Source organism: Podarcis tiliguerta (genome assembly GCF_965153285.1).
Source record: "Podarcis tiliguerta genome assembly, chromosome: 5".
Taxonomy (NCBI): domain Eukaryota; kingdom Metazoa; phylum Chordata; class Lepidosauria; order Squamata; family Lacertidae; genus Podarcis; species Podarcis tiliguerta.
The window spans coordinates 47,652,860-47,663,112 of NC_139538.1; the positions used below are offsets into that span (position 1 = coordinate 47,652,860).

General features: G+C 40.1%; 1 long non-coding RNA gene across 1 annotated transcript; it reads right to left on the bottom strand.

Moving 5' to 3' along the window:
* Window positions 1-2,683: 2,683 nt before the first annotated feature.
* Window positions 2,684-5,290, bottom strand: LOC310678225. Its single transcript, XR_014511703.1, has 3 exons — window positions 5,215-5,290; window positions 3,423-3,556; window positions 2,684-3,085 (listed from the first exon to the last, which is right to left on the bottom strand). It is a non-coding gene; the product is annotated as an uncharacterized lncRNA (long non-coding RNA).
* Between the last annotated feature and the right edge of the window lie 4,963 nt (window positions 5,291-10,253).

Genomic DNA, 10,253 nt, shown 5'->3' on the forward strand with positions numbered 1-10,253 from the left:
CTATTGTAGCCAGGCCAGCTCAGCCTCACCCCCTCCCTGACCCAGAGAGCCCTGTTTCTGCCAGTTTCCACCAGCAGGGATCCCAACTGCACATCCATCCATCCATCCATCCACCCATATTTGTCAGCTGAAAGGGAGAGTGTTGTGCCAGCAGAGTGACAATGGTCTCATTCCAATGGGAAGCTAACAAAAACTGGTAGAGCGACACCTCTGGTGGGTCCAAATTCCTCCAAGCCCAGAACAAAGGGGATTTTGACTCCTTTACCAATCTTAGAAAAGGTATCCATTTCTCATTTATTATTTCCACCATTTCTATACCACTTAATATATAAAAAATAGGGTTGCCATATTCCCAAAAGTGAAAATCCAGACAGAGTTGTTGAGTTTTTTTGGGGGGGGGGGTGTCAAAGATGGGTCAACATTCATTTTGGGGCTTTTCTTAGATTTTTAAAGATTTTTTAAAAATAAAAATAGACCAACTTGCCATATGTCAGGGTTTTCCAAGACATTTTGCTGATTCAGCAAAATCCCGTCTGGACGCCATTTTCTGAACAATTCTTGGACGTGTCTGGGGAAACCCAGACGTATGGCAGCCCTATAAAAATATCTGTAAGCGGTGTACAGAAAACAGCAGCTGAGAACATGCGTCTCTTTACTCCCAGAAAGAACACTCTGCTCCATATTCAAGTTGCCCTGGCACTGCAGAACCAAGGGAATAGCATTACCTAGAGGTAATGGTTTGCTGGATTCTGTACATGTACTTGAAGGCAAGGAGGCCTACCACTCCAGATGAGATGATAATGCTGGAGTATGACTTGGTACCTGAATTTGCTTGCTTCCCTCCCCATTCTGTTTCCTTTTATTATCAAACATTTCAGATCATGAGTCTGCAAAGAGGAGATGGTGTGTCTTTTAAACCCTGTGCAATGTGTGAAAATGTTAGGCACTTTACAACTGAAAAATAATTAAAACAACAACAACAACAACAGGAAGTTAACAATGAAATGTTCCAGAAGAGGAAAGTGATTGTTATTCAGAGATATATTGAGAGCTATTCTGTCAGAGAGGTCTAAATAGAAACAATAAGAATGATTTTGAGTAAAAGCACAAGTTTATGTCACCTTTCAACCGACACAAATGATCTTTTGAACATCTTGTAGCTTACCCTGTTTTCCTATCAATATTTGATTTTTGTTAGTGACTAAATAGAAGCTATTGTGAAATGCAAAAGTTACATTATGCAACAACTTTTTGCCTAGGGACCTGAGACTGGAGCAATGTCTTTCATTTAAAACCTTCCTTAAAATGTGGAGAAAACAGCCTGCAACAAACCCTAGTAAAACCATAGCAATTCCAGAGCAAATCACTCATGACTTCACCCCCCTTTTAATAATTGTGACTTAAACAATTCCCGTGCAACCTGGTTTCAATCATTGTTGCAGTTTTGAAACTGCAATTTCAAACTGAAATTGCAAATCTCAAAGGCAGCTCAGTTTACAGTTGACCGATTAAGCTTGGTATCTGAATTGTTTAGAAAAAAAATTATTTCCATAAAATGGTTTGAAAAGCAGTCCAATAGCCAAGTGTGTATAATAGCTACCCATACAATTTTCTTTCCAAAGCAAATAATACTTTGTAAACTTTCTGAAAAGCCTTAGTTTTGACTTCAAAGAGTTTAACATCATTCTCCATGTTCTCGCACCACTCCTACTATTGCTAGCATTCCCATTGACTGTTAACAAGCAACTACTGTCTTGATTGGTCACGCATTCTCCACAATCACTTCTTCCACTCAGTGGGGCTATATTAGCCAATCACATTTAGAACTGTGTGTTATCATGGTTTAGGATAAAGATGTCATCATGTTATGGTCCAATTGTTCACATTTAAAGGGCAACATTTTGGATTAGGGAGCAAAATAATTAACATATTGCTGGGAATTCCCACTGATTCTCAGTGTCTTAGTTTTTTAATCTATAAAAACGTACCAAATGAAATTAACTTTCACCAACATGATATCTTCATGAAAAATTTATTTTCACAAACCTGAAAGGCTCTCAGCTGCAAGCTTCTTATGTGCTGCTATAAAACCGTCCTATAATTAATTGGGGGAGATCCCAAAAATATTCATTAGTCATGCTTTGCACTTGTGATGTTTCCAGTAATTATGATGAGAACTGAAACAAATCTGCCCAGAATTTCCTTAAAATTTTTCTCTGAGAATTTTCACAGTGAATATCATCCAGGTGTATTCTGCTTATGTAGACAGCTCCCATATTTTGTGTATGACAGAATTTGACAGTTTTGATGAGAAACCAGTAATATCTAATAGTAAGTGGATGACAAATAGCAGCCAACATTTGACACCATCTGATAAATGAGTTGCAATATAATTTAATGAATTTTGTACATGTCATTCAAAGAAGTCAAAGCAGGTGATTTTTTTTTAACTTTGTTGTCAAATTGGGATTCCCCAAGGCTGAATTTCTCAACCAAATTACAAGCTGAAATTTAAGCATTCACTAACTTTTACATTTTGTGAAATTTAATTTCTGCCCCAGTTCTGAATAGGCTGCTCTGTTCTTGGATTAACTTTAAAATGGATCACACCTGAAGAAATGCTACTCTTTTTAAATAATAATAATAATAATAATAATTTTTATTAATTTTTCATTAATAACAATCCAATGGAGGCCACATTAATACAATGCCAAATCATGCGAAATCACAATAAAATCAAAAGAGCCAATTAAACAGTTCCGAATGAAACATTTTTGGATGACTTTCCATGTTCCGGCTATCAGGAGTTGATATTCCTTGATCCTGTGCCAATTCTCTTAATTAGTCCAAGTTCCACAATTCCTATCTTAATCCTTTGTTCTAGCAGCCACTGATGTGATGACTTTTGATCGTGTTTAGTAAATCCAAATCCATTAACTTGCAGAGGGAAATTATATCCTGTAGCTGTGTGAAATATTTGTTTACCTTCTTCATTTCCTTCACGTTATAATCAGTCAATTTTCTTCAACATTGCCCCTCCTTCAAAAGCTCATTTCTAGGTGCATCACAGCTCAATTTTGCCTTTCTGAAACCGAAAACAGAAACAAGTCCGTCCGTGACTTCTGGCTTACTTTCAGTGTTTACCTCCTTGTTTCTTCTAACGAGCTGGTGTCTCACCAAAACTATCATAAATCAGAACTGGAGCTCTCTTTAGTTGGCAATGTTACAAGTCATCACAGTATTTCACACAGTCTATTCTTTCAAGCACCCCATCAAGAAAATTATAAGTTCTTGTTGAATCCCCCTTGCATTCCATATATAGTTGTAATCCATCATGGGGGGCCATTAATATTTGATTCTTTTTCAGTGAAGGCTTGCTAATTCATAGCACAGCAAAAAAAGACAACAAAGGTTCCCTTCACTTAGCATTCCAGTTACGATGACAAGAGTCCTCTCCAGATCAAAACCTTGGCACTCAGTGGCTGATTCATTTCGCAGATTATCTTTCTTCTTCTTCCAAAACACGTCTGTTTCTTTAGTCCAAATTCAGACACATCTTAAAAGAAACAGAGACCTCCCCTCATGGCAACCGCACTGGGGAGTTTCCAGGAGTTTCCAATACAGGCAGTACTATGCCCTCTGCATCCCGGACTCCGCATTCCATCAGAACCAGAAGCAGTTATCGGACGATCCATGAGAGAAAGCTCCCGCCCACCAACCCTGGGGATAATACTCCCAAATTATCCTTAATTAACTGCACGGCTGGCATCCGCTATCATGGTATCGGCAGTTTGCCATGGCAGCTGCACCAGAAGTCAAGAAATGCACTGGGAATGTACTGCTTACCTGACTTCCCTCTGGCTGAGTTGCTTCTGCAAACCAGGTTAAAGGACAACAGAGCAGTGAGGTGGGTGTGGTGCAAACATGCTGGCAGAGGTAATCTGGCATTCCTACTGACATTTGCACCATGTCAACCTTGCCACCACCATGCCCCTTCCCCCCTCCATCCCAGAATGCAGCAGCGACTCAGTGAGTCATGTGAGTGGTGCTGCTCCGCTACATAATTAGCTACATTATGCTGCCATTCTTTCTGTTTACACCCCTCAAACATTGGACATCATTATGACTTCTCTTTTTAAGTCATTAGCATCTGCTAATAATTGTTCTTTTCCAGACTGGAACTTTGAAAGCCCAGGCCAATTGTTTGTAATTCAGTATAAATTCTCTCTCGATACATTATGAATCTCTTAGTGCCACTGAGGGGGGCTCAATTAGCATAGACTGCTGAGAAGCACTTGGAATACTTAATCTTTTAAGAACTACAAACTTTAATATTAATCACTTAAGTTTTAATAAGAAGGCATAAATTGTAGCCTTGATTCCAAAGCACATTTGGAAACAAAATTTCCATTTTATTTTGTTACATTTCTTAATGTGGAGGGGAAAGCAAGGATGAAAGCTTCTTAATGAAGTGAAGGGATGGAAACCTCAAAAGATTGCTCTTTAAAGTGGAGGGGCATTAAAAATCATCCGCAACAGTGGCATTTGTGATTCTTATAATCTTATCTCAAGGGCATTTGAGTAAATTTAAACATGCGCAGGAGCTTTTAAAAAGTTACTTTTGCTATATGGAACTGCAAATCCACTTTGCAAACATGATATACCCTGACAGTTGTTGAACCAGCACCGTTTTCTTGGGGTGGAGGCCTCCATATAGCCCTTTGACGTGGTCCTAATTCATCCTACATAAGGCTTCTTTACAGTTCATCACAAGAGAGCAGCACTGAGGCTGACATCACCTCAGCTTTACCTAGGCTAAAATGCCTATCCTGATAGTAAAATGGAGAGGTGCTGCTTCACTGGCTGGGTTGATTGGCAGCATGTAAACAGAATACATTGCCAATGTCTTGCCCAAACGAGTGCTTCTTTTACAGCATAGCAGGATGACTTCCCACAGTGGAAAGCCACTGGAACCATGTTATATGTCTGGGGTCTATATCTGGGGGTATGATGGGGACAGAGCACAAAAGTGAAGCTGTAATCTTAACCATGTCTACCTAGAAGCAAGTCCCTCTGAATTCAAAAGGGCTTACTACAAGATAAGTGGGGTTAGAACTGCAGCCTCAGACAAAAGACCAGTAGTAATTTTATCCTTTAAGGAAAGCAGGAGAAGGAGATGGGCTGGAGTATCCTAACTTGAACACTGGGAAGTACCTTCAAGGAATACTTTGTCCCTGAGTAGTTGCACCCCTCATTGTTTGCCAGGAGATGAAAGCTTAACTAACCAACCTGAAGAACAGAATATAGTCAAATCCTTAGATGTTGCCCACTTCAGGTTACTTATATGGAAAGCACCTTTTCACTTAATCAGGAATTAATTTATCCTTTGCATTTGTGAGACTGTTCTCTTACACTAAACCTTTGCAGTAGCTACCAACGCCATTTTTGTTTTTCTGAAATGCTTTCCTTTATTTACACTTCAATCTTCAGTGTATCCTGTACTACAGTACAAATCGGGGGGGGGGGTGAGTTTATGGGATAAAAAACCACATTAAAACATTACCCTACCCACCTTCCTAAGCGATAGCATTGCGGCATATGTAGTAATGCCATAAACCATAGAATGTGTGGGGAAATTGAACAATTTAATATAGCACTATAAATTGCTTGTTCCTCCAATATGGCTAGAAAACCAATTTTCACAGTAGCAGGCCACAAGAGGTAAACACATCCCCAATGGAAGAACTCTTTCAGATTGAAATTGCAGCAAATGAGACATACTTATTCATGACCATGGGAATGTTGATGGGTGGGGGTGGGGAGAATAATAATTTCAAAACTTTTCCTTCTCCTTCTTCTCCCCCCTCTTTTTTTTTTTGCTTCTAAATAAATTACCAATAGGCACTGCTAGCCTAACTGAAGAGCTTGTATAACTTCAGACAGGTAATTTACATGCAGTGATTGGATGTAGAATTGATGCATCAAAGGGACCATGGCGCTTCAGTGTTCTCACTGCGCCCTTTATACCCTTTTAGCTGCATCCATTTTCTGTAACTAAATAGCTGGAAAAAAATTTACATAATCCATAATTTTTTACATAAGAGGAAGGGGGCTGGGCTGAGCTTGCTGAGCGCCATTTTAAGCAGTTCCTCTCCGCAGCCAGCCCTTTCATGCTGCTCATCTTCTCTCCGCCGCTGCCCTGGTGCTCCTTTGGGCCAGAGAGCAGAGCAGACGAGCTTGCTCTGCTTACCCATGAGAAGCAGCAGCAGTGGTGGTGGCAGCAGCCCCAGGGAAGGTAAGCACAGCGGCTGGGGCTAGGGGGATGAGGAGGAGGACTACTTGTCCCCCTCGCCTCTTCTTCCAGCTCCTGCCCCCCGGTGCCACTTCTCCGGCCTGCCACAAGGTCTGAGGGACAGTGGACCGGCCCGCAGCTAAAAAAAATTGTTGACCCCTGCGTTATAAGAACAATTCTTTAAGAACAGGTGCCTCGGTTTGATTTCCTTTTCCCTCTTCCCTCCTTGTCCCATTAGTTCACACTGCACACAGAGGCCTATGGGATCAGTGCCAGTAGAAGCCATAGTTCCTGGTCTCAGGGATGGAGGACAGGTTGGGGACCTTCTTAGTGTATTCATGCCTACCCCCTGCCCAAGAGCACTGCTTTACTTTCCCTCCGTAGGAACTGCATTCATTTGTATGCAAGAGATAATAAATGGGTTTCATGCATATTTATGGCATCCAATCCCAGTTAGAAGATAACTTATTTAATTGTGCATGTATTTCAATGCATGTGTACATACTGTCCTTTAGGTCTTCTGTATTGGATTTCTGGGTCCAGTGTTGCCAAAAATCCCCCTTTCACCCAATGCTCTCAGGAAAGGGATTGGCTCATACATATGAGCCATCTGTTAAACTGTTTCTTTAATTATTGTAGAATCTGTGGAACATTCCACACTGGGATCCAGGATCTCAACTTTATTTTTGGCAGGTTTAAAATGCTCTTTAGTATTTTATGATAGGCAGGAAACACAATGTCGTAGTGTTTTGCAGCATGGATTTGTGAAGAATGCAGTAAACTACTGGAAAAGAATAAACCTCAGCTTTTGCTTGAGTACCCAATAGAGTGCTTGTGCTAGGGTGAAATGACTGGATTAATCTCCAAGACCGAGCCTGCCTATCTCTTTGTGTGACAATTCTGCTACTTCCTGAGTGGCTTTTAAATACTTCAGAGTTGTATTATGATGCCAATATACACCATGGATAATTCATTTTAAAGAGCTTATCTGAAAAACTTCTCTCTACCAGACTACTAATCAGAAAAAAATACATTTTAGCAGTACCTAGCTATTATAATCCAAATGAATAAAAACACCAATAAGCAAACAGCTTCCTAAATTGCTCTTTTAAATTTTAACTAAGAATGCAGCTCTAATTATATTTTACTTTGATGTAAATCCAACCAAAATTAAGAAGGCTTTCCTAGAATCCCACTTGGTTTTACCAGATGTCCTTGATGTCCTTCAGTCTGTAGGGATACCCAGATGTCCGCCATCTTGTTTAAGTTTTGAATCTTCAGAACCCTGCTAGTAGCACATTTTCAGGATCAAAGTTTTTTCCTCCCCACAGGCTAAATTTGCATTTGAGTAATGAAACTTGCATTCTCTTCTGTAGCTAAAATATCACATGCTCCTAGCAAAGCAGACTCTGCCAAGAGCGAACTTCGCTAGTCAACGCTCTTGAGAGAATGATACTTTTCATTACAAGGGGATGCAGTTTAATGAACTGGATGGATTCACTTGCCTCTAGTGCTTCTCTGGAGCTTGTGATGATCCCCAGATGATGAGTCACAATTTGCATTTAAAAAGAGGCTGACAATTCTATTGAAAAAGCATCAGGCTCAAGAGCCTAGAAGCAGTTTCCTTACTATTTAGCCTGACTGATATTGGCTATTATTGCAGCCTTGATACTGTTCATTCAACAACACTGATAAACTATATGTGTATTATTATTATTATTTAAAAAGTTGCAAAAGATCCATAGGATGCTTACATATTGCTAACCAGATGAACAGAAGGAAATATCTGAGGAATTACAGACCATCCACCCCTTGTTTCAGAGGATTGGAAGCTCAAAATGCACAGCTTTGAAATCCCATTGAAATCCTCTGCTAGTCTTGTTTATTTTCTTACTTTTTATGTATGTATGTATGTATGTATGTATGTATTTTGAATATTTTCTTCACCTCCAACATTAAAACTATAATGCTGGTAAGCAACATAAAATCAACAAAAAAATCACATCAATAAAAGAAATGGATCATAAATCAATAGATCTGATTAATATATCCCACATTTCTTCCATCATGGAATATGCACCCAGTTCCTTAAACTGTCATCTATTCATGCCCTGTCAAGATCCAAACTAGAACTGCCAATAATTTGGCTTGGGATTATTCTTACGCATTAAATGTTTCCTTGCTGTGGTTGGCATTTGTGTTATTCCATTATGCTTCGTTTAGATTCAGTAAATCTGAATTTACTGTAATTTTACTGTTTAACTGTGATGTCAACCTGCAGAAGGGGCACCTTCAAAGCTTCAATGTCCGTAGACTCCCTAGTGTGTTGAGCCCCAGATCAGGATCTGACATGCTAAATGTAGCTACACAGGGTTTTCAGAGGTTTAGCATTAGGTACAGGATCAAGCTCCCAACTCCATAGGCCCGTCTCAGGCAGTACAAACACAACTTCTCAGCTGGTACATCCCAAGACCTCCTTATCCAAGGTTTGGGTGTTGGGAGAGTGAAAGGTCCAGGGGTTCTGCTGCTGGCCCCCCTTAAGATATGGTCTGCTCCTCCCAAATGCTTGTCATATGGGGTTGGGGCCTTCTGTGTTCCATTGCAGGTGGAAGAGGGACCTGTAGCGGAGCCAAGAGACCCTCAGCTCAGCTTGGCTCCTTTTCCAGGAAACTACCGGTATTTCCCGCCTCTCTGGCAATTGCTTCTTCTGGGCTATTTAAGCTCCTGAGCCTCAACAGCCCTTCCAGTAACAGGTGCTTCTATCCTGCCCTGCTTCCCCCTATGCAGGCTGAGTAGCAGCAGTCTTATCTCTTGGTGAGGCAGATTGGGGCCAACTTAAAGGGAGAGTCACAGCAAAAGCTATTGTACCTGAAGTGATCTCCAGCAGATCTTTTGATGCCCATTTGCGTTGCCTAGAGAAATTATTTTGTGAGGTGACTAAATAAATATTAAAATGTTTTTATATTGTGTTGTGCTACAGTGCTATACACACTTACTTGGGAGTAACGTCCATTAAACTCAAGAGATGTATATGGTTGTGCTGGACATATCTCAAGAAATGTTATGAGCCTACTTTATAAGACAAAAGCACAAATGACTGCAGCAAAATCTTAATGTAGACCATCAGTAATTTGAGTGAAGCTCTGAAGACCAACAATGGGAAATAGATCACAAAATTATGTTTGATTAGGCACAATTCTTTGTGTGGGTTGTTGCTGCTTTTACCAAATAGTTATACCATTAAAACTTGCTCCTGAAAAACCAGAAACAATGAGAGAGAGTTCTGGGGCAGAGAGCCTAGTCCAGTACTGAAGGAAAAGGCTCTCCACAATTGAACATGTGCTTGTAGCAATAATCCATTACTCTTGTGCCCTGGTAAACTAAACTGATTAAATGATTTTATATTTGCAAAGGAAGCCATGCATCAAACTGTTAATAAAGTTACTTATGCGCTACAGACACTAACTGACTCCAGCAATGTTTGCATGGGAAAGGGAGCAAAATCTATATTATTGATCTTTAAGGAAACACATACAGTTCTGTGCTATACTTTCAAGATGTTGAGGCTGGTTGGTTAAGAAAGCATGTGCCCTGATCATTTAATACTGTCCCAGATACAGAGGCCTTGTTACTTAGTATATCACACAACATTTGCTGCGCCACTGATCAGAATTCTGACCTCTGTAAAACCTGGATGAGCATATCAAAAGAATGTTAAAGGAATGTAAGGATTTTCTAAAGGAGATGAGCAAATTCTTTGCTTCACCAAGAAAGAGACAGACCACCAGATACTTGTGTCTCAGTCAAGGGAGGGCACTTGGAAGATTAACTTCTTGGTTTTACCAATGAATACAGTTTAAGCAGCCACTGGGTCCAGATGGATCTAAGAGCTGTTAAAGAATTAACCTGTGAAAGTGTGCAGTGTAATTATCACTTAGTAAATGATGTAAGATGACCAGGT